Source organism: Passer montanus, unplaced genomic scaffold (genome assembly GCF_014805655.1).
Source record: "Passer montanus isolate IOZ18808 unplaced genomic scaffold, ASM1480565v1 scaffold54, whole genome shotgun sequence".
In the NCBI taxonomy this organism is placed as follows: Eukaryota; Metazoa; Chordata; class Aves; order Passeriformes; family Passeridae; genus Passer; species Passer montanus.
In genome coordinates this window covers 517,501-541,493 of record NW_024370374.1, presented here as the reverse complement: position 1 = coordinate 541,493, position 23,993 = coordinate 517,501, and positions in this window count along the sequence as shown.

Genomic DNA, 23,993 nt, shown 5'->3' with positions numbered 1-23,993 from the left:
ATAATGAGGTCTGAATTTTTATTTGTTTTTTTCCAGATATCAAGCATAAAACTAAAGAAAATGTGATCAAGTTCATAGAGAATCTTCGTTAACATTAGTGTTAGCTGCAATTCTCTATTAAGGGATTTTCTATACTTCTGTGGTGAAAAATCAATATTTTCACTATGCTGGCTTAGTTTTGGAAAACATTTGAAATCTGGATTTTGGGCTGAATCGTCCTTATGAAGTACCTACATTTATTATGACTATTTTTGTTATGGAAAACTCCACCTATTCATGGACTTAAATAGCAGAAATCTTCATGTGTATGCAATGAGCAACCAGTTATTGCAAATAATTGTTTCCAAAAGGGTTATTGAATTGTATAAAGCATTCAGAAGTTAGATTAGTACTAATCTATAGGAAAGTATTTGAGCTTTTACAGAGAGCAGCTGAACCAAACTACACAAAAGCAGCTGAAAAGTACTTTGTACTTTTGTTTGGGATTTTCTTGGTCATTATGTTACAGTAATAAAAACATTTTTGATTCATAATCAAGTTTGGAGAGTGAGTTGTTCCTTTTTTCTTTCTGTGAGAAGAAATGTTAAATCTAATGTTTCTCTCTCTTTTACTGGCCTAATTCTGATTTCATTTGCAATCTCTGTGAAATCCCTTCTGATACACAAGAACACATAAAAAAATCCAACTTGTCTTTTTTTTTTAAAAAAAGCACTCTTAGAAGGAGATTATTCAAAATGACAGGATTGTACTTTTCTTTTAGTATTTCAGGCAGAGCATTCCTGAAATATCTTCAGGAAGATGGTTGGACAGCTGGGAAGGTTAGCAAATCATAAATGTCAAGAATATTAAAATAATGAGATCACTGCATGGCAGACAAACTGTTTTTTAAGATTCTAGCTGCATCTGCTGTGCAGCCATAGGACATGGCTGAGAAAAAGGGATGACCATCCAGAAATATGCCTCCAAATCCTATAATCCATTTCTCCATAATTATTCCCAGCCACCAGAATGAAGAACAAACAAACAAAGCAATCTGACCTCGTTAGAAAAGATAAAGTGAACTGCAAACAAATCTGGAATTCCATCTCCCTGATCAACATGCTCCAAATGCCCCTGGCAGCCTGTGCTGAGAGGAGCGGAGGCGAGAGCCCAGCCAGCCAGCTCCGCAAAAACACCCTTGGGACCACAAAACCCCTCAGCAGTGGGATGAAAGAAAGTGCCATATCCATTTCATTTCCATTCATCATTGTTAAGCTTCGAGTTTAAGAAAGTTTCATTGCCCATAAATACTCAGGTCATAAGCAGCTGCACATGATATCATTTAGAGCCCGGTTGCATAACCCGTATTTCCCCCGAGCTTTTTCACTAAGCTGCTGCCTGACAGGCATCAGCCAGACCCAACTTGTTGTTTTAAAAAAGCCTCTGCAGCGTTTTTGCGTTTAACAGCTGAACCAAACTTCACAAAAGCAGCTGAAAAGAATTGGTAAAAGGTTAGGATAGATTGACTGTTTCCAAATTGGAATACTAATGATGATCTTTAATGAAGCCTGACAGTACAATCTGTTTCTTATTGTTCCTTAAGTGCTGGCTACTGATCATATTCACTGGCTTTAGGTGACGGGGACAGACAGGGACAAATGGGCCCCACTGGTGAGCAGGACTGCACACAGCTGATCTTTCAACAAGGATTAAATTAATTAAAATTATTCTCCCATCAGAAGAATCAATCTTTTCATTTGCTATCATCGTAGGTTATTAATTTTGAATGATGTCTAATTGGTGCCACTAATGTTTGGGTCAGCTGACTTAGTAATCTTCTTAGAAAGCAGTAAAGAATACATAATTTTAGTAGCTGTGTCAGGGAGCAGAACAAGGAAAAAAAATCCCCTACTCGATTTTATACCTCTCATAATGTGTAAGAACAATGGAAAAAGTAGGCAAAATGCCTGCCAGACCCAACTGGTGAAAACTGACTTTGCTTTATTAACTTCACTTCTTTAGTAAAAAAATTAAGGCACTTTCTCATAAGGATAGTCTTAAATAAATGTTTTATTATGGCATTGCTAATAAGCACAATTGGAAATACTTCATTCTCAGTGCAAAGACAAAATGCTGAGGGCTGGAGAGGGCTCAGAGGAAAGCCCAGACTGATGGAGCAGGTCGTCACCAGACTGCAGAGGCAGAACTTGCACAGGTTGGGTGGTATCTGACCCAGCCATTTCAGGATTTGGCCCTAGCTCCACAAACAATGTCTCCCTTTTCTTCTCACAAGTCTTTTGATGCCAGTGTTCAAAGGAGTAGGATCTGGTCTCTTACTCATATTTCTAAGGTATTTAAGCCCTTTAAAACACCAGTGGGAGTTTAGAAGAGGTCATGGAAGCACATGTAGGTCAAATAAAATTTCCTATCTGCCTGGTTTCGATATTTAGGCTGGGTGTGCTACCTCCACAGCTGCAATAATGCCTAAACCATCCCTGCAAACTGGATATGGGGCTGCTTCTTGTGTGTTGTTCAAATTGAAGTGACAGAGTAAGAGAAAGGCCACTCTCTGTGCCTTAGAACAACAGACATGTCAGTGAGGTGAGGACAAAACTGCCCCTGACAGAGCTGGGATAGTACAGACTACATCCTTCTGTTCACTCTTGAAACATAAATATATGGCTGCATGGGTAATCTTAAGGAGGGATAAATCCTGAACTTGGATATTCACACAATTAAAACCCCAGAGATTTCTCCTGAGGAAAGTGATATCCAAGTCTCACTCAGATGAAAACAGGGACATAATTCTTGGGTTTTCTTATTTGTCTTCTACACATAGGAAATTGTTTCTGCTTTACTTATCCATGGAAAAATACACAAAAGCAAGGAGGGTTTCATCTGGGAAGGCATCCATTCCATCAGTGGAATAAGTGTTTAGATGATTTACACCCATTTGGGGGCTGAATGTGTTATCTCCCTCTTCCCTGCAGCTGGCAGTGGGAGGCATCGCTTCCTTAGCAAATACACCATTTCACCATCCCCTTCTCCTGCCACACTTTCCAGCCCCACAACTTGCTGTCTCATTGGGAAAGGAAATATGTTGCATGACAAATACAAGTGGTCCAATTCTACTTTTTCATGGAGTGAGCTCTTCTCCTCTAAGAAGTCCTCACAATTGCTGTAATTCATGTGCTTTAGCTAAAACCTCAGTTAAGCTGGAATAGTAGCACTTGAGTAAAAATTATTCCCACACTTTAGCTCTTTGGAGTCAACAGCAAAACCATCAACCCAGGAGCATTCATCCAATACAACCCCAGTCTTGCCAGGCTTTACTACCAGCCCCAATTCCCACCAAATTATCTTCATAACTCAACTAGTAAAATGAGACTTAAAAACTTCTGTTTCTAATTCCTCATCCTACAGATGGTTGTTCTTTAGAAATCATTCTATAGAAAAGCAAGATAAATCTCAACCAAATTACAAGTCATTATAACAATAAATAAAAAGCTTTTACATGATAGAGTGCAAATTGTCATTCAAGTCTGGGGAGCTGGACCTGGGTCCTATTTCATAGGTTAAAAACATTTATTCTTCTTAGATGAAGGTTCTTTTCTCCACATGCATTCCTCCTACTTGTTCTGCTGGGCATGCTCATCTTATTCAACACCATTAATAACTATTTAGACAAGGAGTTAAGTTACAGATTGTAAAATCCAGCTATTGTTCCTGGCCTCAGCACTGATTTGAGATAGATCTATCCATCTATGACTTTGGATAGATTACATTTCTGCTTTGTCCTTTTTTTTTTTAATATCCTGTTTTGAAAAGTATTTTAAAGCAAATTAAGCTAAACATAATTTCATGTGCTCCCATGAATACATTCTTTTAACCAATCACTCTAGTTTTTTCTTATTATTCTTTTCAGAATGCATTTTAAGATTGGATGGAACCAAAGACTAATGACTAATATCCAGTGAGACAATCCCAGCTCCTAAATGTCATCACTAAGACTAGTATTCTAATAACTTTTTTTCATATCTGCAGTCAGAAGAGATAAGCAGGTTAAAAGAATCTCATTGAAATGTGCATTGAGAAATTTATTTCCACAACGAGAAGAGTCTAAGATTAAAAAAAAAAATTAAAATATTTTGAGAACTATACAAGGCTGTCATTGTTTGCTTAGTCTTTGAGTCATGCTTGAAGCTCAAGTCTTATATTCTTTTTAGAGAAACAGCTGTTTTGGTTGAGGTTTCAGAATTCTTCTGAATATGAATGTGTGTGTTAAAGCAAGCACACTGAAGAATCCATTTCTAAATTCAGCTCTTCAAAATATATGCATTGCATTGCTATCCAGTACTTCTTTCTGCAAAATATATCTAAATATAGCACTTTCTATTCTTCCTTACAAGCCTGATGCCTTTGATTTAAACATCACAATTGCCTTGTGGCTAAAAGCTATTTTGCACACCATGAGGCTGTAGCACAGACCTGCTGTGGAAAAGCCACATTGCAGTGGTAGCAGAGCAGCTCTTTAATGTCCTGAATGAAGTCAGTGTTTTAGTGCTAGGTGGAATGAACATCTTCCCCCTCATGACAGATGTGGAATCCAATAGTGACATTTTTGTAAACTTAGTTCTAAAATTATATTCACTTTTATGCATGCACAAAGTTTTAGTCCCGAGAGCTGTACTGTTCCTTTAAGGCTTTAGAAGTGCCTTCTTTTCTTCCCTAAACCCCATGCAAGACTGCTGCGGACTTTTTCATATCCAACAAAGAAAACAGCTGTGTTATCTGTAACAGCCAACCTCTCAAAACCCCAAAATATCCAGGTACAAAACCCCAAAAATTAGAGAAGAACCCCTACAACCCAGATCAAAAGACAATCCAATACCTGTACTCATTGCTTAAACAATTAGAATGTCTCAGGCCACCTACATGATAAACTCTTCTTCAAAAGAGGACAATATAACTTTGAGATTTTTTATTATTTCAGGTTTCCACCAAGTAAACTCCAATCCCTAGAGAGATATTACTCTGAAACCTCCAACAGCTTTTCCCTTTGATTCAGACCTGACTGTAAAATTACCACTTGCTTTGCAAGCTCTTAAAAAAAGAAGTCAGATCCTGAGGGGCATAACTACATCAAAGGAAAGCAACATGGGAAGAGAAAACTTGTGTATACATCGAAAACAGAGCTTAAATAGAGCTAAGCTTAAGTATTTGTAGAGGATGCTCTCATCTCTTTCTGGTGACCACAATTTCCACACAACCTATTTGGATACTGTCAGATTTTTCTTAAGAGAATTCAGCTTCTAATGGTGGTTTTTAGTTTATATGGTGACAGGCTTTCTGGAATTCCCTGTCTCTGCACTCTTTTTGTTCTCCTAAATACTTTCTCTGCTGGAAAATGCACTGATTCCAAACAGCCATAATGGCTAAGTCCTCTAGCAAATGTTTTAAGTACCTGATTTTGAATAACACCTTGTCCAAGGAATTGGTCAGTTGTTAACCTTTAACCTTGTGTACTGCCATGGAGGAGGAATCTGCTTAAAATTCTCATTGTAAAGATACACAAGGAGTAGCATTAGGGAGTTTGACCTCAAGATTTTCTGAAGGTAACTTTTGGACTTAATTTTCTCACATCTTTTTGCATTTGCAAATTTTAACATACTTACTTTTCATGGTGTATTTTTTCCCATTTTGTGATCCCATTTCAGCAGTGAGGAAACTGAGCAGTCTTTCCAGAAAAAGTTTCAAACAATTTAGAAGTGCCTAAGAAAGAAGCTGTATTTACTTTCCCTGGGATGGGGTACATAAGCTGATTTTCACAACTGATCTTTCTGATAATAGAGTTATCCCAAGGGACCAGAAATCCTCCACTGGGAAAAATGAAAAGCTTGGTACAGACCTGCCTTATGCATGCCACTGGAAAGAAAACTCTATGTTCCAGACAGATGCCATAAAAATGTTACGTAATAGAAAATGACCATCTAGAACAAATATATAGAATATAGCTGTTGCACCCAGATATGGAAACTTGCTTGAAAAAGAAGCCACAACACTGAGAGAAGCCAAGGCACAGTGGGGTAGATGCAAATGTAGAAGGTCCCAGAGCAGGGGAACTGCTCCACAGTCTGTCACCTGCTTATGGGAGACACCCTGAGACACAATTCAGGACAAATCTCAATTACTCAGGCTAAATTCATAATCTGGATCTCCAAAGTTATCTTGATTAGGCATCTCCTCTTGTTTGAAATATTTTACTCTGTTAGTGAGCAGAACACAGGGTTTCTTTAAGCAGTATAGAATTCTTTGCTGATGGCCCCACAACATTCTTATGGATAGTTCTGGCAGGCTGGGAATAATCTGTTTAGCATGGTGAAGGACTGTCTTCAAAGTCAAGAAGGGCGAAAATGGATTCACTTTTCTATGAATTCATTTGTTTCCATTAATTAATTTAAAAATTACTTGCATATAGATAGATCCCAGATTAGATTACTCTACTAGATTCGATTTCTTGCAGCTGTAGATATATCCCAGCACCTGGAACTCAAGCTGAAACTCTCAGTGAATCTGATGCATAAAACGTTCTGTGTCCTGTTTACAAGGGCAGTTTGTGTTTGGTTTTAATTTTTATTTAGTCTGCATATATGGGAAATAAATGTTTTACAGTAAGTTCCTCAAAACAGGTGTATGATTCATCAAACTCCCAACTTCTATTGGCAAAAAATATTAGTAAAACATCAGGCTGAAAAGCTTATTTTCCTGAAATTTTCCTTTCCTAGAAGAGGATGCTCTTCAAACTAAAACTGTTATGAATCCTGGCAATATCACTGTGTCATTTTTATTTTAGACCCAAATAAGTAGATTTCAAAGAGCATTTCAATAAAGCAGGTTTAAGTGGGATGCTTGAAGTAGCAGTATCACTGATCCTTTGATTATAATTTGTGTGGAAGTCAAGGGCACTTAGCATTTGGAGGATTCATTTCCAAGACATAAATGAACAGTATCTGGGAAATTAAACAGGTGTTAGAGGCTGATAGTTCCTGGACAGAAGTGAAGGCAGATATTCCTTTCTCTTCCAGCCTCCGAGATTTACCCTTCTGGGATCAAGACTGGCAGCTGCCTAAGTGCACTGCTGACAGCACATCACCTGGCAGTGATGTGGATTCTGTCATCCAGTGGAAACCAGCATGACTGGAATATTAATTCAATTAAATTTTCATTTAAATACACTGTCACTTTTTCATCCCATGTATTCAGCATGTATTTATTCCCATAGCCCATGTGTTTCTCTCCACTGGAGCACAGACACTTTTTCACACATATATTCATTTTTGAACACTGCATTATTATATTTTCTTGACCAATGAAGGTCCTATCTTTTTCTCAGATGCAGCATGCACTCTCCTCAAGGTGTCAGAGGTAATCATCTGGATGTTAAAGACGAAAAGCAAGAGATAAAAAAGAAAATTTATTGTGTAACTACACTCTTAGAATCAATTATTTTGCTCCCACTTGTGGCAGCTACTACCAGTGCTGTTAACTAATCAAATGTTTCTTTAATGTTTTAGCACTATTTCTCACGCGGTCTGTCCAAGTGTAAGTAGGTTTTTTTCCTACCATGTCTTTTTACTTAGCTATGATGCATTTCATAAATTTAATATCCTTCACCTTCTCAGCTCTCAACTAAAACAGAGCTATCAGCAATAGGAGGTGCTGCTGATAACTGAAATATTAAAAGAAAAAAAAAAATTTTCTGTTATTCTAAAGAATTTCTGAATCTTTCTGAGGATTTATGTTCATTGTGAACATTCAGGGATTCTGGCTTCTGGGATTTTGAATAGGTCCAGACTTGCTAAACTTTCCTCATCCACAGGCAAATTCATAACACACAGGATCAGGTTATCCCAAGCCAAAGGTTGACAGTGGCCACAGAACACCTCAGGCTACAGTTTGCAGACCAGGAGAACAAGGCAACCTTAGTACAGGTGAAGAATGAGCAGATGAGCCAACCTCACTTATCTAGATCCCTTAGATTCAAGAGGTTGATCATTTGAAATCTGAATTTTCAAATTTTGGACCCCTATTTGGTTTTCAAACACCTGAAAGTGGAAGGCACAAGAAAAGTTCAGCACAGAACTTTGCCCTAAAGATACACATTTAGTTAGGGTAAGTCAGAGCAAACACAGAACAATGGATACGTGGGCATTAAACCTAAGAGGCTTTGCTTATTGACATTCATGGACTCACTTTTGAATACTTTGCCCTTTAAACCTTTGTTTGAAACTTCCAATGTAGAAGATGACAATTCCAACTTAATAAATTTAAAGATGAAATCAATCCTTTGAACTCATTAAAAGCTACCTGTGCCCCTGAATTTCTGGCTTTTACTAGAAGAGCTCAATACTTTAATGAGGTCCTTCATTTTAAATAGTATTTAAATGAAGAATAGTACAGCTGGAGATATTACTGTTGTAAAGAAAAGAATCCCCCACAACATCACATCTTTTTTGGCAAAATCCTCAAATGGGTCTTAAACAGAGATTTACTTTAAAATACAACATTTCCTCTGCTGACTGGAAGAGACAAAATCTGTAATTCATTGCGCATCTTTTAACCAATTTTGGCACTTGTCAGATGATGTCCTTATGGATTTCTGCTATGTTCTGTGTCCCTCCTAGGCAGAAGAAGCTATGCTTCTATGCGTCGTTGTCCATAAAGTGGAGATTTTTGAAATAATTTGCTAGTCCTATCTTAGTCCACCAATGTTCTTTTGGGCAAAAATAAAAATTGCTGTAGGCTTGGCACTTTTGTTTATGCGTATGGAATATTTGCAGTTTACACAAAGAGTATATTTTAGGAGATTTTAGACAAACATGTAGTGGGGCTATCAGCTAACAAAGTGTTGGCATCGTGTGCTCTGGTCTGTGAATAGTGATGCCACTCCACTTTTCTCCACAGATATGATGAGTAAATGCCCTGCAATGCAGAATTGTTTGCAAGGTGAAGGAAGTTTTTAAAGAAATATCACTGAATAAGAAAAATTCAACAGCAGAAAGATGTACTGGACCACTGAAATGGCCAAAACCCCAGAGAAATGGCTCATCCCCAGACACAGTGTGTTTTGTTCTCACTGCATATTTCTGGGCTGCATGTTCTTTCATGGAAGAGACAGTTGGCTGGTTGTGACCAAGGGAAAATATAGGTTAATCATACTTCTGTGCTTTACATTTTATTCAAAAGCATGTGAGAAGTTCATATAAATGTTAAGTAACCGTCAATTAAACTTCCCCTTTGCCCTCCAGTGGCAATTTCCCAGGCAGCTGGGGTGGAGGGGGAAATCCCCATGTCAGTCTTGGGTCGTTGTCTATGGCTAAAGACCAAACCAACCGGATTTATTAACTTCATATCGAGCAGCAAGGGGTTTGTCTGGACCCACCACAGCCCTAATAGATGTCCTACTGGGCCACAAACACCAGTACAAATGGCAGGGCTGCCAGCACAATCCCAGCGTGAATGGGCCTAAATTAGGCAGCACCTAATAACCAGTTTACTAACACCTGTATTAGTACAGCATCGCTGTGAGGAGCACTGCTGTCAGACAAGGCATAATCCCATAAGCTTGTCATTTGCATATCCCTCATTAGCTGATTAAGACCTGAAGGAGGCAGGTTTTGCAGCCGGTGGGTCCATTCCAGCACTGCGGCTGCCTGGGTGGCTCGATAATGAAGTAACAGTGTTGAATGTGAGGTTTATATGTATGGAAGGGATTAAGAGTGTTAGAGTTTGTGTGAACCAATGTTGCCATATTCTCTCTACTGGATCACAGTAATTGGATGGGAGGAGCAAGAGTGGATCCATTAGTTTTGCCTGTTTGCCCAGGAGCTGGGTGCTAGGGATTCAATTTTGCTTCCTTTTGCTCCCCTGCTTTTGTGAAGCCTGGTGCTTTGTCTAGGCAAGCCCTTAGCACCTCTGTACACTGCCCACACTAAGGCGATTCAGCCACAAAGGAGAAACCTCAGAGACAGCCAGCATAAAATGCAGCCTAGACTCAAGTGCTACTTGAGGGCAGCACAATCCTGCCCAGCCCAGTCCTGGGAGAGAAAGTAAGAGATAATTGAAATCTATAAACACCTCTGGGGCCTTTTTATTATTTTATTAGTTCTCCACATTTGGGCTTAGCAAACCCCATCATCAAAGAAGCCGTGAGCTCCTTACAAGTAAACTGAATGGCTTGAAATTTCACTGACTTAAGAAGCAATTGTTGGGATTATTTGCTGGGCTTGCATAATTCGAATGCAAAAAAAATCCATTTCCTACATTATTTGTACAGCTGGAGCAATCACTTTGTGTGACTGATGTAAAAAAAACAAAATTGCAAGCCTGTCTCTCCCATACTGCCATCTTCAGCCACAATAGGAAGAAAACACACTAAATTGTTCTGGGAAGCCTGGTGCTGGTGATAGGCCTGGCAGGGTGTTAAGGCACAAGTTACATACAACAGACATTATTAACAGACATTATTTAGATTGGGAAAACAATTCAGACATTTAACATTGCCACATCATTTCCACAATGGTTTGGAGGTCGCTTTCGTTCATTCAGGATGGCCAAAACTTTGAAAAATTACTATGAGAATGAAGCTGTGGGGCACAGGGAAGATGGGGCTATTCAAAATAATAAAGACAATAATCCACAGGCAGCATAGTCTTTCCCTTTTTAAAAAGTATTTTGATCCCCAAAATGTGACATCATCATTCTGTTAATTACATTTCTCTGAAATGTGATAGCTTGTTTTATACCACTCTTTTATTTTATGTTTTTATCCCAAGCAATGGTGGTTGTTTTTTGGAATAAGAGAAACTGAAAATTCCTTTAGTTACAGTTGTGTCAAAACTGAAAATATTCTCGAACTTATGGCTAAACTTTAGAACCAATAAATGCACAGTAGCAATACAGCATTAAGGATAGTGTGTGATCTGTCCTTGTGTTACTCCAGGATTTCCTCACTGGAATAGTTTTATCAGCATGGAATTATAATGACACAGAACCTATTTATTAGGTAGTGATTCAATCTGTATTACTAATTCCATGTAAATCAGTGTCTGTTGGAATGATTCTGTGATCATTTATTGCCTGAAGTTCATAAAGCAATAACACCCTTCTGTATTTTTGCGTGGATGTAAAGGACAATGTTTAAATTCTAAACAGACCAACATTTCCTCCTCAATTCCATCCATCCCTGTATTATCCAGCCTTGTGAGTTGACCAGATGAGGCAGCCCAAAGCAGCTTTGCAGCTTCTTTCCTTCAGGTCATCGGAAGACAAGGGCAGACACAAACCACATCCCTGACTGCACAGGAAGGGTTCTCTGGAAGGTGACATGAACTGGGGATGCATTGACTCTGTTACCTTTGGGTGACAGCATGACACAGAAACTGCAGAGCCTCCTGTTTCCAGAGCCACACTGAACCCTTGGACTCAAACGCTCCTGAACTGGATGGTGCTGACAGCTGAAGATTAAAGGAGTCCAAGGAGTTGAGTTTCTGCCCTGATTGACCTCCACTGCCACCTCCACTGTAGGTGACAACCACATCATTTACAATATTCCTTCTTAAACAAGGACTCCTGGTCTGTCCATTTCTCATTTGAAACAGATGATAGCAGCCAAGAGACCAAATAAAAATCTACAAAAAATTGTGGTCCTGTTTTTCCACCACTAAAAAAATTACTTAAGAAGTATCCTCATCTAGGTACCCTAGAAGGTGCCTAGAGTGCCTCGTCCCCACCCATTTTAAGAAACAAGCAATTCCTCATGTCTTTACCTACTTCTCATTTGTGGCAGCCAATCATCCCTGCCAAGAACAGAGAGTTCAGAGTGTCCTTGTGGGCATTTCAGAAAGCTACAGAAGGTACCACCAACTTGTGCAAGCAACCATTTTCCTCTTCTGGTGAAAAAGCCCTGAATTTCCTCTATTCTTTCCCTCCTTCCTGCAGGAGCTGAGCCCTCTGTAGCAGCTCTGACAACACCAGTTTGGTTTGCAGGGTAATGCTACTTGGAGCACCTGACCTAAGCTCTTGGTATGAGATCCTCTGTGTATGATTAATGAAGCTGCAATGGTTGTTAACCCACTGCTGAAAGGACAGCACAGGTTTGTCTATCATTTCCAGACTCTCAGGTTCTACCATGACAAGTAACAAAGAGGAACAAGGCTATTCTGAGGGGAGCTGTGGGTGTTTCAACAGGTCCTTATGTGCTCTGTCTCTGCTGGTGAAATCATCTTAAACCTCAGCTTCAGAAGGGAAGAAGGCAGTAGAAGTTACCAAGTTACCTCTCATTCCCCCCAAGAAAAGGCTGCTTTTAATTCAGATTATTTTCGTTTCAGGGTTTATAACACAGACGCAGCACATGGATTTGCTACCAGGAAAGAATGGGCACTGAAAATGTGAATACTTTGTGAGTCAGCTGGGCTATGAGTGCAATGCTGGAAGGTCAGAGCCATCATGTGCCTGCTGCAAAATGAGAAGAGGAACAAAATGAGGTTTCCTTTGACAGACAGATTCTGTGGTTCAAGTTAGCCCTTCCAGACTGATGTTCCTATATTGAAGTAGAAAATTATTTAGGAAATCACAGAATTCCTTTGGGGCTTTTATCTAAAAATAACCATCTTATTTCTTCATAAAAGAGCAAGCACACAGGTATGTTTCCATCACTGACTGCAAATTACTGTCCAAATAGCTTCATGCAAGAGAAGTGATGTAAACAAGCCAGTCAGAACATAGGTTGTTAATATGTTATAATGGATTGGACAAAAAAGAGAGAGTATGAAATAACCTTTGTTTTAAGCAAGTGTTTCCTACCAAATCCCACCTGGTATTATTTATCTCTTAGTGGTGTATGGTAACTTCCTCAGTTACAGCTGATTATACTGCAGGACATGAAACATCTGGTACCACTAGGTTCCCTTTCCTCTGGTTGGAGCACAGGATCTTTTAAGGTCCCTTCCAAGCTGGGCTGTTGCCTGTGAGGTAATAGAAAGAATTAAATCAGCAGGCTGCGAGTGATAGAGAGAGATAAATACAGGATTGCTTGACAGCTTCAGAAATAAACTAAGGAGCAGAACATTTTTTGTAGAGACAGAGGGGTCTTGTGGTACTCTCAATGGAGGAAATCCCTCAGGCCCTGCTACGGATGTACCTTCCCAGAAAATAAAAACTGAAATGCAGAGCACACACTTCATGGAATACAAGAAAATAAACCACTTAATTAATTAAATTACTTTGGGGAAAACAAAAGTGGTTTTGTGCCCCAAAGTGAATGGAGTTCAGCACCTCTTCAATTCAACATTTTAGTTAAGAATCACGGTGTCTTTGGAGTAGATGATGATGATGATGATTGCTGTTCTTGATCACACACTTTATTCATGGGATGCATCTTACTATTATGCTGACTCTCTGTGGAGAAAGACCATTTAGGTTTTCTAAAATGACTGTACTAAGCTGTGGGAGAAGGCTGCCAAATGAATCATGCTCTGGCTGCACTGTGGTAAATTGCAGAGCACATAATAATGCTCTCAGCTGTTTGTTTGAATCATCTTATTGTGCTGCATGCACATTTAGCTGATGTACCAACACTAATGCATCATGCTGTTCTTGGAGTTGGATTTATAAAATATTTTGTAAAAATAAACAGCTTTATTGCCAGGCTTACCATGAGTGATAATCCCACATTAATCAGAGAATGTATCAAGGTAATTGCCAAAGAAGGGATCTGTTTTATGGAGTTTGTGGGTATGTCGTTAGACTTAAGTTCTTTCTGCACAAAGCAGACAGCAGTTGCCTGCTGCTGAAATCCCTCTGTGTCCACAAGGATCAGATGCTAGTAAAACTTTAGTGCTCAGCCAGCACATGTTCAGCCCAGCTCTATCAGTGTACTGTCTGCACTGAACTTTCTCCTGTCACTTTCATTTAGCACACATGAAGACATCACAACATCACTGCTGGGAACCAAAAAAATCTTCATTGCATGCTTAAGCTTTACAAGGTGAAATTCATAAACCAGGAAAAGGGCCTGACTCTCACAGAACTGTCATCTCTTTGTCAATTCTGTTGCTGGTGAATAATGAGAGAATGAAGTACAGAATGAGGGCAGTGAGTTGTTTTTCTCCTCACTTCAAACCTTTGTATGTGAAGACCAAACTCACTTTTAAAGTGGAAATATTTTGCACAAAGATATTTGCTAATAATTTTAATTTCTGCCATCTTTGACAATTTATTTGTCTAGTTTCTAGTCAGCACCACCATCCCATGTCCAACACTACCATTACATGGTATAGGGGCTTAACAACACTGCAGGAAGCTGTTTTTCCCTCAGGCATACTCTGTTTCATACCTTCTCCCTCTACCACCAACTCTCCAAAAAACCATTACAAATACAAGAGGGGAAATACTATTACAAAATCCAGCCTAGGCTATTCTCCAAAGCACAGCTGAGCCCTGGGATCTGGACAGCCAAGAAACCCCTTGAAAGAAAGCTCCACTGTCTCATGTAGGAGGAAATAAAAAAATTATCTGTGCATTGGTCGAGAAAAACTAACTCTCAGTTGCTGGAGTAATTCCAAACATTTGTCCAGATTTCCATATTGCATATAACCAGGTATCCCTAAGGAGCCTGTGGCTCACACATAAAAGCAGAAAGCTCATTACCCTGATTATCTACATTTTCCATCTTTATATTGGAATTCTCATGACCAGTAAAAGCAGTGTACAGAAAAAAAAAAAGGGATTCTCTTCCTGAGAGCCTGTAAGCAGCAAGGTCTCATTGGAACCTGTGTCGTGTGAGGTGGTGTTTGGAGAAAGGCTCTGACAGCACTACCTGGAGCACAGGAAACTTCCGAGTTTAGGCTAAGCTGTAAATTTGGGCTAACCTGTACTGCCACAGACTTGTGGGGGTCTTGTGAATACAGAAACATTTCGGTTGGAAAAGCCCTCTAAGATCATTGAGTCCAACTATTAACCCACCACTGCCAAGCCCACCATGAAAGCATGTCCCCGGGTCCGGCTCATTTTTTGGACACTTTCAAAGATGGTGACTCCACCACTTCCCTTGACAGCCTGTGTACCAGGGCTTGACAACCCTTTCACAAAGAGGTGTTTCTTAACATCCAGAGTAAACCTCCCCTGGTGCAACTTGTGGCCCTTTCCTCTTGTCCTGTCACTTGCTGTGGCCTAAAATGCTGGGATGGTTTGTAGAGGACACCTCCATCTTCCCAATGATGGGAACCACCTGGCCCTAACAGTTGTCTCCATTGAGCTGTACTGGCCTCTCTCCCCTCAGGAATTGCATTCCCATTGCCCAAGTCCCACAGCTGCACGGGATCAGCTGTGGGGGATACTCAGTGAGAAACATTTCAGCTGCAAAAGGAAAAATCTAAGTGTCACTTCAGGATGACACCTGAGAGAACAGCTGAGGCTCAGCTGCACTTACAAGCCATCATCAAGTCTCAAAGGCTGAATAATTCTTTGAATTTACTTTATCTCCCTGTCCCTTTTGCCTACCTAACATTGTCTTGTAGGGGTCTGCATTTTATTCTGCGAGTGAAAAGGAATAGAGTTCAATATACCTTTGTAATATGGAAATAGATTTTGTGCCCCATTGTACCACTACAATTCAGTTTTCACATCCTGGGACATTTTGGTGAGTGACATCTGAAAAACTCCCAGCATTTTACTATTTATTCTACACCACCATTGTTTCAGCATTACATAACAGGTATACAAATAAAATAATGGAAAGGATGGGAGCTATATAGGCCATAGGACCTATGTAATAGGAAAACCTAGCAGTTACCAGTGAACACCTTGCTTGCTGATTCTCAGGACATTGGTTGTTGTAGGACCCTACTAACTGCATGACTATTCTATGATCAGTAGTACCTAAAGTGCAATTTCCTGAATAAGTGGGTAATACTGGTGGCCTAAGCACAAGAACAGGGCACCTTGGTCCTTATAAACCTACAACACTTTCCCTGTGTCTGTGCTTGCTCCAGGGTTCCCCCTGGCTAAACACAGAGTAATTTCTCCCTTGAGTGCTGCTACCACAGTGTAGATGCAGCACAGTAACAAACACCATCACTTACATGGCAGTAATGACTGTAATTGTAACCCTGAGTCTTTCACAGAGAGAAGCACCTCCTTTTTAGGTCATTGGAGAAGAACCAGAGACATGCTCATATTAAAAAAAAAAAAAAACAACTCTCATTTGGGCTGTGAATGATTACTTATATCAGTGACATCTTTTGTAACTGTCAACAGGTCAGTTGTCATGGGGAGTGATTGTAAGTTGATTTTTTGATCTTCTTGAAGAGAAGGGGTTAGAAGTTTGAACCTGAAATCAAGACCTTTGCTATACTAGGCAAAAGGACAGAACAAAAGGTTGTTCCTGACTGTCATAGCTCATTAAAATGAGCCCATATTTTTGGATCACTTAACTGTCAATCAACTGTCAAAGCACAGTTACTGATTCTCTATCAGAAGTTCATTGTTCCTTACTGTTCTTTCCCATCTGTCACAAAGGTGGGAGGTGCAAATAGGTCACTGACTTATCCCTGGACACAGCCCCTTTTCCCCTTCCTCACCCTCCAGCCAAGTACCAAACAGCATTACTGACTCTGGAAAAGGCTAATATTGGTGAACCTGTGTGTGCCCACAGACACACTTGCATTATTTAACACACGTTCACCCCTTGTTCTGTCTGCTCTGTCCCCACCATTTACTGCTAAACAGGTCCCTTATCTTTATTGATCACTTAATTTATCCTTTCTTAGCTCCCCTTGCTCCGTCTGGTGCAGTGTGTCCAAGGTATTGAGCTTAAACATCCGTCTGTTCATACTGTCATGACTGGTTTGCCTCTGAAAGAATAGGGGGAGCAGGTGGTGTGACTAAGTAGAGCCCTGACAGAATAGGGGCACCATGGCTGTGTCCTGTCCCAACCTGCCAGCAATTCCCCACCCTACCAACTGTTCCACATTAAAGCAGTCAACTGTGGCTTTACAGTCCAAGTTTTACACAACTGTTTTACAAACCAGGAAGAATTTCTTTTGTCGAAAATCTTTTGTTAGGCAGCGCAGAATGGGGAGGGGAGCAGGGTAGAGGGAGTGGAGAAAGCCAGTTCTGAGAGCAAGTGCATATTAATGTGTGTAGATAGACACTATGGGATGTGCCAAGCTGCTGAGGGAGCCAGCTCTGTATTTCTGTGCTGCCTCTAAGCTCTCAGCAGATCTTTCAAAGTCACTAGTCTTCCAGTCCCTTTCCTTTGCTCCTGCTCATGCTACTACTTTAGTTTGTTAGACCACATAAGACTGAAATCCAAATAAAATCAACTCTTACACATTTTTTATCAATAACAATAGAATATACATTTTTTACTGTTGCAAAATTATTAGAAGTCCATCTAACTGGATAGACAACCCCAAAGAAAAGTCCAGACAGCGCTTCAATTACATTCCAGTTTCCAAACTGCGTCCTACTACGGGCACTGTGCTGGTTCTCACCCTGTACACCGTGTTTCTTCACAGGATTTGGAAGTGTGTATTTCCACCCACAACTTACATGTGAGGTATCTCTGAGGAAAGATGCTCTGAATTGTTTGGTCCATAGAAGACAGAACAGGAACGCACAAAACAGAACCCAAGAACAGCAGGTGTTTGTTACAGCTGTGAAACTGTTCTGGTGTCACCACTAGAGTGCTACAAATAGTTGCAAACAAAAGATGAACCAACCAAATTCAAATTAAATTTCTTCTTGTTGTTTTTTTTTTTGTTGTTTGTTTGTTTTTTGTTTAGATGAACCGACCAAATTAAATTTCTTCTTGTTTTTTTTTTTTGTTGTTTGTTTGTTTTTTGTTTGTTTGGTTTGGTTTGGTTTTTTTTTTTGTTTGGGGGTTTGGTTTTTTTGTTTTGTTTTGTTTTGTTTTTGTGGGTTTTGTTTTGTTTTATTGTTTTCTTTTCCCCCTCCCTGTGAGAATTCACAACCACATAATTCACAATTTTTTGAAAGCCAAACACAACATTTGGGTGTTTTCCACATTTTTAAAGGAAAATTATAATATGCTTATTCATATTCACATTTTGCCCTGCAGACTTTTTCCACAGGCTAAAATATATTGAAATTTCTATTTCAGGCAAAATTGGAAACCAAGAGACAGAGACACTTGTCTTTTTTGAAAATATTGCAGTCAATTGCTCAAATCTTATAACTGCAAAGGCAAAAAGGAAAAAAAAAGATACAGAAGTTGCCTTTTCTTCCCTTCTGAGATGTCTTTCTGCCCTTCCCATCAGACAGCACTGGACACAAAAGCTCTGAGGCCTGAATTTAACCCAATCTGCTGGGTCCTGCTGCAGCAGCAGAAATCAGAGACTGCTGCTTAGAGAGGGAAGGATCCACATTTGTTACTAGATTCTTGGGAAAGTACTGAGATAGAATCCTAGTAAAACGACCAGTTGTCATGGGGAGCCTGATCCTCTCAAATATGTGGTAGTCTTTCCAGGTAGACCTCTCAAGTATGTGGTAGACTTTTCAGTCCAATTGATATGAAGCATACAGTTCAGATTCATGGGGGTTTTTAGCTTCCTAATCAAACACAAACCATAGAAATATCAAAAAACATTTTGGAAAAATATTTAAATGCTTTGGAATGAAGCATATGTTAAAAAAAAGAGAGAAAGAATGTATTCAGAGAAAATCTGGCTGACTTGTGCCCACAGCCCCTTCAGAACCCTTCACTTTCAGAAAGTCCCTGAGGTGCTTCTACAAAAAAAGCTGTAAAGGCACCAGGACAGACAATTACATGGGTGCTGGATGATTTTTGATTGCAGTCTCTCACATTACTGCATTTCCACCATGCATAAAGAGAACATGTATTTGAAGACAGCATCGGGAATGTCTTTTCTGCCAGACCAGTGTCCTAATTGTGAGGTTCTTCAGGTCTTATTTTTCATTTTCTATCTCACTGAATATTTATTCAATACATAGTGAAGCACCACATACAAGAAGCAAGGGAGGCTCATCTCATTCTCTCACCATGGTGCTTGGGGTGGTCACCTTGCAGAAGGAAGACAAAGATTTGATTTTTACCTGACTGAGAAGGATAACAAAACTAGCACTCCAGAAATATGAACAAATATACTTCTACTAAAATACTGGATAAGAAGAGATCATTATGACTTATTTTCAGTCCAAACTTTTTCTGAAATGCAGCAAGATTTTAAAATAGTTTTTTTGACAGCCAAGATTATTTTACAGTCAAATTGGTAGACAGTGGTACATCTCCAAATGTTTATTCAGACCTGGAAGTGATCATCAAGAAGATGGGGATCAGCATCACTAAGAATGAAACATTCTCAGTGTCCTGCCTAAAAATTTACACCACAAATGCAGTAGAAGACAGAGCTTGATATTTTGGTATTGTAGGTAAAGAGAGAAAGAAGGTACGTACAAAGATCTATACAGAGTCTTTGTTACTTAAAAGGTGTACCTAGACATTTTCTCAATAACTGATTAAAATCTGTATTAAAGTTGGAGGGAAAGAAAACACCTTACATCTCTGCTAATTTCAAAAGTATTGCAATTAAATGTCTACTTCAGAAGAACTCTGTCTCAAATACTGCATTGACTTTAAATTACCAAGCTGCCCTACAACTAAGAAATCACAATTATAGCTCAAAAAATCCTTCCTAATTGTTCATTTTGAATATTGTATATGATGTCTCTACTACCATGTTATGCCCTCTCATTTTGCTCCTACTAACTTCTTAAATGCTGATTTCTCTCAAATTTGTATATAAAGCATCAATACCTTTGAATGGATGATGTACAAAATGCAGGCATAAAGACAGGCAGGAAGACCACAATCATTCTATTTTATCTGCTCGTGGAGCTTTGTTTAGAATCTATTTGTGTACAAAAATATTTGGAGAATTGCTACACCAGTTATCAATTTATCCTTATGTTATACTAAGGTTAGACAGAGAAAAGGGTAGAAAAAATGTGGAGCTAGACAGGAGATAATATGATGTTTCCAGTGACCTGAAATGCAAATCTGAATTAGATCACAAATCCTCTAATTAGATTGAAATGAGTCTCATGCACTTTGCAACTCTTGATGGATGTTTTTCTACATCACAAAAGTCACCATACAGTTTGCTACATTTTGATATAAATACATTTTCCAAGAGGCTTATTGCTTGCAAGGCACAGATATTGTGGTTCACAATAAGTTGTGCTGCCTGCTTTTCTGTAAGAAAAGATTACATGGCAACTGCCCAAAGCTGTCTAAAATCAGCAGTGCTTCCTTTAAAAAAAATGAAATTAATTAATGAAACAACAACCCAACATAAGGATAAAAGAAACTTAATTTTATGGGACAGGCAGCTCCATGCACCTCTTTATTCAGAGGTAAGAACAACTGCACTGGTATATGAAACGCTCAAAATATTTAAAATATTTTATGTGGATTTTGCTACTTCTGTGAAACAACATTGTCACTTGCTGCACCCATTAAATTTGATTTAACTTGCCTAGAACCCATATAGTGGTAACCTTAACATATATAATGCCATCATTTCACTTCCCAAATGGATGAACAAAATTAAAGAGGAGGGGAAAGTAAAAATCATTTTAACATCAACCCATCCTATTGCAAAAGCAATACTTGTGTAATTGTGCATAATAGTTTAAAGTATAATTTAATACATCCCTTTAACAACTCACAAATTATCACTTGACAACTAGAAATAATAGATCTTTTTTGTTAAAACAGAAAGCATGTGAAGACTAAAGGTTAAACAGGTCTTTTCATCATGATAAATCACTGGTTAATGAGCCTGGTATTGTTGGGTATTATACTTGCTCACTTCAATGCCATTACCTTCTGGTTGTAAAGCTGACACTACTAATGATCTTCATTCTTTGAACTTTTCCACAATATTGACTGGTTGCATACAGCAGATGTTACTTGGATTTGACTGCAAAAGTGGCAATTCTAAGGCTTGGAGCAGGCCTGAAAAGAATGATACTGAAAACATTTTTGATATCTCTACATCAGAAGTGATTCTTCTCTAAGTGTCAGTTCTTGCTCTTGCAATTTCTTGGTACCACATGAAAACCAACCATAAATAAGAGATCAAGATTCTTCATCAGTCTTCATCAGTTTCCTTTCTTTTGGCAAAGTTGGAATATGAACTAACACAAGAAAATTTGCATCTCATCTCTGCTGTTTTACCCATAACTTCTCATGCATTACAGTACTAGCAAGCAAATAAAAAAATAAGCTGTGTATTTCACAGCTTTTCTTGCTGTTGCCTGAAGGAAGCTGAGGTCACCAGGAGCTGTGTTAGTGAGCCAAGTGCTGACAAAGCAGGATGCAGAAGGCCTGTACACATATGCTTGTGCACCCACATCCATCACTTTTTGTTCCAGAGGGAAGGAGGCCCAGCAGACCTTTCCTGAGCAGGCAGTGAGGAGAAGCAGATAGTTACTCAATACCTCTTTACCATGCCATGGCTGTGTGAGGGACCTGGTTCAGATAAACTCACAGAGCCTTGGGACAGCAAAGACTTAAGGGTAAGAAAGCAGGGACTGATAAGTTTAATTTAAAACAAGCAATGTGGAAGCTTCATGTTTATCCCCATTCCTTTCTCTTCTTGACCTTGCCCTTTTTCTTATACTTCTTGCTCTGTTCCTGTCACTACTTGACTCTAGAAAATGTGGACTGTAGAGCAAAATTCAAACCTTAAGAAGGCAAAGGTAGTTTTATCTCAGTTTACATACAGTCCTGGATCAGAAAGGTTTTGCTGCATCCTAGAACAGGAATGGGACAAATGAACTCACCATTCCCTAAGTCAAACATGAAATCTTGCACATTCTTCAGAGACTTCTGTGCAGCAGCAAGCACAAAAGCTCCCTAGTTCAGTTTGTGTAAAGGCCAAATTTTTCCCTCTTTGCACCACTATGTTATGCCAAATGTACCTCAAGGACTTCTAGATTCTTTTCTACTTTTCTGTAAGTAAGGGTGTATTTTTCTTTTCTTTCAGTGAGTTTGTGGAGAATGGAGAATGAGGATGTGACTGTTTTTACAGCAGTCTGGTGTTTGTCTGGTGCTGCCTCATGTCAGGTGAAGGGAAAAAATTGAGCAATTTCTCTAAAGAAAGACAGTAATGCTAAAAGAAAGAAAATAATGCTAAAATTCCAGACTCAAAAATCCAAGTTACCAAAGATATTTCACATGTACCAGTAACAACTCACTGGTATATAAAAAGTGTGTAATGAAAATATAATCCTGAAGGTTTAATCCTTAATCAGCATGGGAAATGTAAGAAACTTTTCAACAGTATTAATGTCACAATATGAAAATGTAAACATGAACAAACTTCCAGCCCATCACCTCTGATCCTACTAAACTCTGTTGGACTGAGAGAAACAGTCTGCACATAGTAAGTCTATCACACCAGCACCTGAGGCTTCTCTTGAAAAAAAAATAGATCAACTCACATACAGGATAAAATCCTGAACAAGTCAGCCAAAGTGCCAACAAAATAAAGATTCCACTTGAGCAGTAATTCCATACCACTCATTTATTTGATAGAGGGTGAGAGATGTGACATAGTCTCTAATAACCCCAACAGGCTGCAACTGAGGAATTTCTCATCTTTAAGACATCAACTCTAAAAACTCATCCTCATATGGGATCTTCCCTAGTGTCAGAGAAAAACTGTCTCTTGCTATTATTTCCAAAGTTACTGTTAGATATACCTAAATATTTATTTATTGTCCCACAATCAAAACTGCAATCTTGCAAGATCCAGGCTGGCTTACACTGCAGAGATATAAATCCTCTCCTGCTCAGAGTTTATCAAACACATGGAATGAGAATTTTCATTTGAAGAATATTTACTTGTTAGTGTAAGCAATTTGCTTCTATTTTAGTGTCTATAAAGTTGGTTTTTAGCATGTAACAATTAGTCAAAATTCTTTGAAAGACATGTTTTTGCTATTTTTTTAAAATTTCCTTTTAATGTGGGTAATAAAACTTTTTTTCCTTTTGCTTATCAGTGTAAATGCTCCCACTTTATTGATAAATCAAGAAAAAGAATAGTGACTTCTGCGTCTGTGAAAAAAGCCCTTTGAATCCAGTGCACTGCACACAAATGCTCCATGTATTTTAAGATTCTTTTTCAACCAGTTCCACTGATATTGTTGGATGCCAGTACCGCAAACTGCATTCTCACCATCTCTGTGTTGTTCTCAGACAGCCTGTATTTTGCCATGAAATGCGTGAATTTTTAAATGCTATTCTGACTTTTTTTTCTTGTACCTGATGCAATAGCAGTGGCTGGACACCTGCATTCATTTGGATATTCGATATAGTTTATTATCATGTAATCAAAGCACTTCTACACTATTTGAGCCATGAAACATCACTAGTGGTAAACAAGCTAATGCAAATTAACCAGGGAAGGCTTTGTTAGACAAGCCATATTTCCAACAGAGGCAGATGCATTGGAAGTCCTGGTTTAATGGAAGGGGGGTAACCTCTTTAATCAAAGAAATAGCAGCTTCTGATATCATTCAGTCTTCCATTCCAATGCCCTGACACCATGCTTCCTGCTTATCTTGCCTTCCAAAATCAGAAATCCCAATAAAAGTAGTATGAGTATAAAAATTCTAACAAGTAATACATTAAATTATTTGTTTCACTATTTCTTTAAGCAGAAGAGGTTTGGTTACAAGGAAAACAGTCCATATAAATTTGTATGTGTGTGTGTCTTCAATGCTTGTGCAGCACAGCCCACTGATATGTAACATTCATTTAATATACTTTCACCTGTGCTAGCCAGGGGTTTATAAAATTCTAGAAAAACCTCCAGCCTGGCAGCAGAACTGGCTGGAAAGACTGAGAGCCAATCCATTAGGACATTTTCCCCACAGATACATTCCTGCAGCCTCCTCTGCCT